Source organism: Neophocaena asiaeorientalis, unplaced genomic scaffold (genome assembly GCF_003031525.2).
Source record: "Neophocaena asiaeorientalis asiaeorientalis breed wild unplaced genomic scaffold, Neophocaena_asiaeorientalis_V1.1 scaffold476, whole genome shotgun sequence".
In the NCBI taxonomy this organism is placed as follows: Eukaryota; Metazoa; Chordata; class Mammalia; order Artiodactyla; family Phocoenidae; genus Neophocaena; species Neophocaena asiaeorientalis.
The window spans coordinates 6,094,004-6,103,340 of record NW_020172178.1 but is presented as its reverse complement, the minus strand read 5'-3'; the positions used below and the strand labels follow the sequence as shown (position 1 = coordinate 6,103,340).

At 44.6% G+C, this 9,337-nt stretch overlaps 1 protein-coding gene across 2 annotated transcripts in view; it reads right to left on the bottom strand.

Moving 5' to 3' along the window:
* The window catches only part of EML1 (EMAP like 1), an 85,087-nt gene that overhangs the window by 5,783 nt on the left and 69,967 nt on the right, over positions 1-9,337 (bottom strand). The gene's annotated exons all lie outside the window — the stretch shown is intronic.

Below are 9,337 nucleotides of genomic sequence, written 5' to 3'. Positions count from 1 at the left end.
CCTCACCTCTGTGCACACAGCGCCCCCCTTATTCCCCCGCCACCCCATCTGGAAGGCCCTTCCTGCCGCTCTTCCAATGGGCCATCAGTTAACATCTCCTTTACCCAGGTTCCTGGCATCAGGAGGGCTTAAGGAATCAGGCCGTGATGCTCGTGTAGAAACACAGGGGAAGGAGCTCACTGCAATGTAAAAGCAGAGCAGCCCCTGTCGCTGGCAGATGAACCTGCCAAGCGTGAAGCCAAAGTGGGGATGCCCAGGATGTACTGGGATGGAAGTGGGGCCTGAGAGACTAGTCTGGAGGAGGTCAGACCTTCCTGGGGCCAGGAGCCGGAAGGAAGAAGAAAGGAACCACATGGGGGCCGGACAAACTGCACCCAGAATGGAGCCTAGAGAAGGGGGGTCTCTGCCCACGAGCTCGGGGACAGCAAATGCGTCCCTCCTCTCACTGAGCGCCAGTTCCTCCATCCACGAAGCACGGCACCTTCTCATCGAAATTCAGAGGATTCCCTTGGACAATGTCTGTAAAGGTCCTAGCGGTCACTGGCACATCATGAGGTCAATAAGGGTTCTCCCCCCACCTCTTCCCCCTGGTTTTCCTTCTCACAAGGTAGGAAGACCTACAGGAAATAGCATGGCCTGGCACCATCAGGAAATGGTATTTTCGGAAGTCTTGGCCAATGCCTGGTCAAAATCAAGGTGTTGGCAAGTCAGAGTTAGCCTGTCCAAAGCAGGCTCGTGAGGGGGTGGGGTAAATGGGCCGAGGACTGCCGAAGCTGGGGGATGGGCCACCTTCTGCTGCTGATGGTTCTAGAGAAGGCCAGAGAGCTGCCCGGCAGACCACCTGCACTTGGTCCTCCAACTGACCAAGCCCTGACAATAATGATGATGATGACAGTAAACAGTAAATGCTAACAAGAATTACTATCAAATAATTATGAGTCAACGTTTGTTGAGTAACTACTATGTACCAGTACTATTCTAAACTCTTCCTGTATTAACTTACTTAATCCTCATAGACCCCTGTGAGGTAGATATTATCTCCACTTTTCAGGAGAGGAAACTGAGGCATGGATGATAAAGTAACTTGCACAAGGTCACACAGGTTTAGAGAAGCTGGGATTCGAACCCAGCAGTCTGACCACAGCCTGAGCATTTCTTTGCTCAATGCCATTGCCCCTGTGACAAAGAATAACGGTAAAGAACAGCTGAAAATCTGATAAATGATGTACGCACCCTGGCTTGTACACTCTTTTTATTAACATCTTTATTGGAGTATCATTGCTTTACAGTGGTGTTAGTTTCGGCTTTATAACAAAGTGAGTCAGCTATACATATACATATATCCCCATATCCCCTCCCTCTTGCGTCTCCCTCCCACCCTCCCTATCCCACACCTCTAGGTGGTCACAAAGCACCCAGCTGATCTCCCTGTGCTATGCGGCTGCTTCCCACTAGCTGTCTACTGGCTTGCACACTCCACAGCACAACGATCTTTAGATAAGAACGACCTTATCATTTGTTAACTCTAAAATAATGAGCTCTCTTTCATCGTGGAACCATTTATTATGATTTTGCCTACTCCACCTTTTATGATTTTGACGACTCTAAGTTTCTCATAAGTGAAATCATACAATATTTGTCTTTTGGTGACTGGCTTATTTCACTTAGCATGATGTCAAGGTTCTTCCACGTTGTAGCATGTGTTAGAACTTCCTTCCTTTTTAGGGCTGAATAATATTCCACTGTATATCACATTTTACTTATCCTTTCATCTGTTGATGGACACCTGGACTGCCTCCATGGTTTAGTTATTGTCAATAATGATGCTATGAACATGGGTGTACACAGACCTCTTTGAGACTCTGCTTTCAATTCTTTTGGGTCTGTATCCAGAAGTAGAACTGCTGGACCATTATGCTAATTCTACTTGTAATTTTTTTTAGGAACCGCTGTACTGTTTTCTGCAATGGCTGCACCACTTTACATTCCCACCAACAGTGCACATTTCTCCGCATCTTCACCAACACTTGTTGTTTTCTGTTTTTTTTCTTTCTTTCTTTCTTTCCTTTTTTGTGGTACGCAGGCCTCTCACTGTTGTGGCCTCTCCCGTTGCGGAGCACAGGCTCCAGATGCGCAGGCTCAGCGGCCATGGCTCACGGGCCCAGCCGCTCCGCGGCATGTGGGATCTCCCCGGACCTGCGCACGAACCCGTGTCCCCTGCATCGGCAGGCGGACCCTCAATCACTGCGCCACCAGGGAAGCCCTGTTTTCTGTTTTATTTGATGGTAGCCATCTTAATGGGTGTGAGGTGGCGTCTCATTGTAGTTTTGATTTGCATTTCCCTAATGAGTAGTGATGTTGAGTACCTTCTCACATGCTTACCGGCCATTTGTATGTCTTCTCTGAAGAAATGCCCATTCGAGCCCTTTTGCCCATTTTTGAGTGGGTTGCTAGTTTTTTTGTGGTTGCTCCAGGAACACATGCACAGTTGCCTGTCAGGGGACTGGAGGTGAGGGGGTGGGTCGCTGCCACTGTGCTAAGAGCTGAAACTGACTGAAATTAACTGCAACTTCCCATCCAAGTCTTTCTCTGGAAGTTGCAAGGCTTCAATAGACTCTGGCTTTCCAAAACAGTTCTATCAGACAGATTCTGCCAGTTGCTGTCTAGGTGGAGAGACAGATTCCTGCTGGTTCCTACTCACCATCTTCCCAGAATCTTCTCTCAAACCCCCCACTTAAAAGTCAACTTTGAGGTATAATCTACACACAATAAAATGCACATATTCTAAGAGTTTTGACAAAAATACCTGTATAACTACCTGCATCGGCAGGCAGACTCTCAACCACTGCGCCACCAAGGAAGCCCCATATCTGTTTTTAAAGATGAATGAATAATAGGATTTCACAATCTCCCTTGGCAATTCACTTCTAACAGCCTAATGAGATTGTAATTTCTCCTTAAAATTCGAAATAGAAAGTTTTCATGTAACGGTTTAAGCTCATTCATAAATATGTAATAAAACTGTCTGCCTAATACATCAAAACCAAGCAGGTTCAGTCTATATGCTAATCAGCGGCCAGATGAAACCCAAGTGCTGCCTATTTCTCGGACCTCCAGAGCACTTTCTCACCCTGTGAACCACATCCTCTCACCCATAAACTCTCTATGCCTCACCCCCAGCTCTTCAGAGAGTACAAAATTCCTAAACTTACTGGACTAAAAGAAGCGGGCATTTGGTCCCAAATAAAAATCAGCTGGAGGACTGACTCATAAGAACAGAGAGTAGGGGTCTGGTCACCTGGAGGAGAAAGATAACACCATAGCCAGTTTCACTGATTGCCTCTTTACAAGGTTTGGGGATGGGTTTCCACACAGCTCTTAACTAAGTCCAACAGTATTTTAAGAGCAGGGAGAATCTGTCCAGCTGTGCAAATGACGAAACTGAGGTTCAGTAACCTGCCTAAGATGACACAGCTAAGCGCGTGGCACGGCTCGACCTGGGCTGGAAGGACGAGTGAACTGTGGGCATGGGAGACAGTGCGCCAGGTGGGAGCACAGCAGGGTCTCCAGGGTAGCTGTATGGCTGCCGTGCGTCCGCCCTGCTTGTCACACGGGGCAGGTGATTTGGGGCAGTCTCCGCACGAGCCTGCTGCACCTGTACGGGGAGCATGCCTGGTGGAGTGCAGGCTTGGGGACGTTGTGTGGGCAGGAGAGAGGTTGGCTGGGTGGCAGGGGCTGCATCCCAGCGGGTCTCTGGTCCCACCTGAGCAGCAGAGGTGGGATTCGATGCTGGGGTGATGCAAATGCACACGGATTCTGATTCATTCTTATAAAAGCAGAGAAACTCCACGTCTCAATGCTATGGATACGATTAAAGAAGAGATCAATACAATCACGTGAGCAATGCATTAGTTCATTGTGATTTTCCCCTTTTCATCTTCACATCTTTTCCCTTTTCATTTCATCTTCATCTTTAGGGTTTTAGATTTTTAATCCAAGTTTCAGCAGGTGGAAACTAGACCAGGCAGGCCAAGTATTTGCAGTTGGGCTTAACGAACATGAAATTATCTTCTTCCAATCTCCATTCTTCTTTTAAAAAATTTACAAATTTAATCCAATCAAAACTCCACTGGTCCACTGACAAAGTGCTCTGTAAGGTTCCTGATGTGCGTGTCAACTTTGAGAACTGTCCCTACTAGAGTTCTATGTTTAATGAACCTACGAGGGGCCTGGCAATCGTAGTTGACTATGGTTTCAGTAAAAATTCACATAACGTTAGCTTATCAGCATTAGGCCATCTTATGTAAGATATTTCATAAATGAAAACATGTAATAAAATGTGACTGAAATGGTTATCAGATGATCCACAGAGATGCTCTAGGTTTGTGGTTCTCAGGATGCCAAAGAACCCCTCCACAAGCCCACGCCCTCTGGGCGATTCTAATGCACGCCAAAGGCTCTGCTTCACTGGCTCCCAGCGTGCACCTGTGTCTGGGACTATCGCTCTGAACCTCCCACTTCAACCAAAGGCCAGATACAGGTTATTCGCCGCTGAAACCTGGACCTCTCACTAGTGCCTGCGGAATTGAGAAATTATCTGAAAGATTTAGTTCTCAGTCCACACGGTTAACTTCAGGAAGCAACTGCTCACCTCTCACCCCCGCTGCACAACATAACATCAACCTTAAAGGGGATTTACAAAGCAGTCTCACTTCCACCTGAGCTCATCCTACACAACCCACCTGCGGCAGTAGGTAGGTGTCTGCTAGCGAAGAAATGTAATCATGCTGAATTCTGGGAAGGCATTCTGGCTTATTCGTGATTTAACTTGAATTTTCGGCTAGCTAAAACAGCCTATTTGTGGCCTATCAAACACACCGTACACCTGCTTTACTCACTAAAGAAAAGGGTGCCTTGACCAGAAGTAAAGAATGTCCACGTTAAAAATAAAGATTAAATGCCTCTCTTCCTGGGACGCCGGTGCTGGTCTGCCCTCAATGATAAGATTCCTTTTCCAGGCACCAGGTGCCGTCCTGACTTGCTGTGTATGTGCTGTTCTGTTCTTTTTTTTAAACCTTGAAGAAACGTATCCCTGACTTGTGTGAAGTTCTTTGTTCCGATGCAATATAAAACTGCTGAAACCATGCTTCTCTGGAGCAGTGCCACAGAATTATCTGAGAGCCTGTCTCCTGGGCTTTGGTCCTCACTTTGGCTCAGTTCTATGCCTATTAGAGATTGGCTTATTGATTATTTCCATCTACATTGCTTGGCGTAGCTGGCAGGATATCAGAAAAACCCACGTGGGGTCACCTGGAGTCTACTTTTCTCCCCCCAGCCTTTGATATTTATTTATTTAGGGCTGCATTGGGTTTTAGTTGAGGCACGTGGGATCTTTCGTTGTGGCGCACGGGATTCTCTCTAGTTATGGCGTGTGAGCTCCAAGGCGCATGGGCTCTGTAGTTGCAGCACGTGGGCTCTGTAGATGAGGCTTGCAAGCTCAGTAGTTGTGGCGCACGGGCTTAGTTGCCCCGCGGCATGTGGGATCTTGGTTCCCTGACCAGCCCCAGCCCCCCAGCTTCACAGCACTCTTGAGGTTGGTTGGTTCGGTGAGTTTTTCCTGATGTCTGGATCTTCTTGTATGAAGTGGCAGTCCATGACTTTTATTTGAGCTGTTACCTTAAGACCTGGACTCTTAAGGGGGTACCAGTACATTTCCTAGGTGAAAGGAACCTAGCGGGAAGTTCCAGGCAAGGGATCTAGATGGAGTTTCCAGGTAAGAAACCTAGAAGAAATTTCCAGGCAGGAAAGGCCTAGAAGGAACTTTGGGGTAAACTGGGTTGGCTGACTTTTTTTAAAATGTGGCTTAAAATTGGAAAGATTTGTACTGTATAATAAAATGAAACTAAAATAAATCAGGAAATTGCGCTTCTAACGCCTAACGGCTCCCAGACAGGCCAGCCACTCAGTGGAACTCCGGCTGGCTTCTACAATTGTAGAAATGATCTAGCTCTAAAATGGCCAGAATGGGACTCTTTTGACATTCTAAAACTGAGTTTTGTGTGTGCAGTTAAAGAAAGCTGGCTCAGGCTTCCCTGGTGGCGCAGTGGTTGGGAGTCCGCCTGCCAGTGCAGGGGACACGGGTTTGTGCCCCGGTCCGGGAAGATCCCACGTGCCGCGAAGCGGCTGGGCCCGTGAGCCATGGCCGCTGAGCCTGCGTGTCTGGAGCCTGTGCTCCGCAATGGGAGAGGCCACAACAGTGAGAGGCCTGTGTACCGCAGAAAAAAAAAAACAAAAACCAAAGCTGGCTTGATAAAACATTTTTTTTCAAAATTCTGACCTGAGACAATAAAAGTACTCCTTTTTATGCTTGAATAAAAGTATTCAAGCAAACTTGAAGGTATAACTCTTATCATGTCCTTGAAATGCAAGCACCGCCCACACTGCCTGAGACCACAGCCTTGGCTCAACTAGTAGAACCTAAAACTGCAGAAAAGGGGAAATGAGACCTTTAAAAACTCAAGCAGGAAAACTATGAGATCTCTGTCTGTCTATCTGGATGTGTGTATGTCTGTATGTACATTATAAATATAGCACGTTTCTACCTCCAAATGATATTATCAAAATTAATTTGAAAAAGAGCTCTATTTAATTGACTTAGAAGTAAGTGCTTACCAATGAAATATTTCTAACTATAACAAGAAACTAACTCCTCACATTTTTAAAGTATCATATGATCCAGGATTAATCTTTAATAAATGAAAATAAGTTTAAGTTGTTGGTTTGGTTAATACAGACACATCTTTCAGTCATCAACATTAAGTATAATACTTTTATTATACCTAGGTTTATTGAAAGTCAATTAAGGGACTTCCCTGGTGGTGCAGTGGTAAAGAATCCGCCTTCCAATGCAGGGGACGTGGGTTTGATCCCTGGTCAGGGAACTAAGACCCCACATGCCGCGGTGTAGCTAAGCCCGTGCGCCACAACTACTGAGCTTGCGTACCTCAACTGGAGCCCATATGCTGCAAACTACAGAGCCCATGACCCTTGGAGCCTGCGCGCCACTAGAGAAGAGAAGAAAAAACCCACACACCACAACTAGAGAGAAGCCTGCGCATCACAACGAACAGCTGGTGCGCCACAACAAAAGATCCCGAATGCCTCAACGAATATCCCGCGTGCCGCAACTAAGACCCGACGCAGCCAAAAAAAATCCCCAAAAAATCTTAAAAAAGAAATCAATAAGCTCATGTTATCTCTGTTCCAAAACTTGTCAACAAGAAAATTAACTTGGTATGATGATGTTTTCATAAGTAGGGAAATAGAGATATTTGAGATAAAAGTTTTTAGGTAAACTCTTTAAGAATGATTACGTTTTGTATATAGTACGTTTACTTAAAAATAGTTCCTCCAGATTCTGGTAACTTGAAACTTGAGAGTTTTGCTAAGTTAATATAAATTATGGGAATTCATTAAATATACAGAAAATTTCCAAATAAGATAAAATACTAAAACATTAATGGCTAAGCAAATCTAAGTTTACCTCTTTGTCTTCTTATTAGAGAAAAACTAAAGATGTCTGGGTTTATTTGGACACACATCTTATACCACATTGAGAAAAGAAATTACGCTATAAGAAGATGTATGTTTCTAGACATTATAGAAAATTTTCATAAGCTTGCCAATCGGGAAATGTTAATATGAGAAACAGTTCACAATTTTTTGCTTCTTGGTTTTTGCTAGAGATTAATGTTTTTTAAGGGTTAAAAATTATATATGTAATTCATGCTACTAGAAATACTAAGGGAAATATTTCAGTATACAAGGAAAATAAGGTTTTCAGTAAAAGAAGATATGGAATGGAAATGCATTTTGTTAAGGGAAAAGAAAGCGATTTTGTCCTGAAGCATCTCAAAGAGAGATATTAAACTAATTAGGTTTATTTGGTATGTTAAATAACATGGGAAGCATGGTCAAATAAAAGATAACGTTAAGCCTTTTTTATGTTCTGTCCATATGAGTATATATTACAGGTGTTCCAGAAATTATATGAAATTCTTGGAAATCTTATATGTCCCGACATAAAATGCTATTTGTCATCAAAATTGAGGCTCACACTAAAGGGAACAAACCCAAGTATTAGGGAAATACTCCAGCTGACTTTCAGGCAAAGGCAACAACAAAATCTGTGAAGATTATGTAACGATGTAGATACAAAAATTTTCTGCTTCTACAAAAGTTAACCCCCCATTGTTAGACTTCTGCCATCCTGACGCTTGTGACATGGCAACAGTCTGCTCCTAAATCAGATAATTAAGATGGGTAGACAATAGCTGTGAGATTGAACAGCCAGGGCTATGGGAAACCCATGACGGTGGCTTGGGTCTCCCTGTTCCCTGGAAAACCCCGTTTTTGTTTGATGGGTTAAAGCCTTCTCTTGCTGCAAGGCTAATGTCCTCACAATGACAAAGAAACTGTTAGAAATTGTGTTTTCCACTTGGGATATACTTTCCACAATGTCCAGTGATCAAAGGCACCCATGTCACTGGGCAAATCATAAAAGCCTTAACAAAAACCTTACAAATTTCTTGAAATTATCACTGTCACTATCACCCTCAATCGTCAGGCAAGGTCAACAGAACTGATGGAAAAACTGGACTCAAGTGGAACAAAAATTAATTACGTGGGATTGAATGAACTGATAAATATGGTTATAATTTGTGTGACTTTCATCTGAAATATTACTGGCTTTTAATCTTTGTTTTCCAGATAAGGGAACCTTTCCCCTTAAGCTAATTATGACTTACAGCAATTTAGTAAATTATACCTTTGTAAACAGAATTGAAGCATTTATCTTTTCTTTCTACCTGACCTCTCCAGAATTTGGAAACTCTTAGGTTCCCAGCAGCCTTTCCAGGTGAATAAGGAAGGCCCCTTCCTGGCAGGTACAGTAACCTCAAGATATTTTGGACCTTGAGAAAAGAGGAATTCACCTAAGTCTGTAGGTATTGCAGGCAGAATCTAATGGCAAGTCTTTGGTGTGGCTTTCCTGGCTTTGAGAGGGCTTTTGAAAGTTCAATTTGAGATTCCCTATGAAAAGTTCCAGCAAAGCCAAATTTAAAAGAGCCTAGGGCTTCCCTGGTGGCGCAGTGGTTGAGAGTCCGCCTGCCGATGCAGGGGACACGGGTTCGTGCCCCGGTCCGGGAAGATCCCACATGCCGCAGAGCGGCTGGGCCCGGGAGCCATGGCCGCTGAGTCTGCGCGTCCGGAGCCTGTGCTTCGCAACGGGAGAGGCCACAATAGTGAGGCCCGCGTACCGCGAAAAAAAAAAAAAATC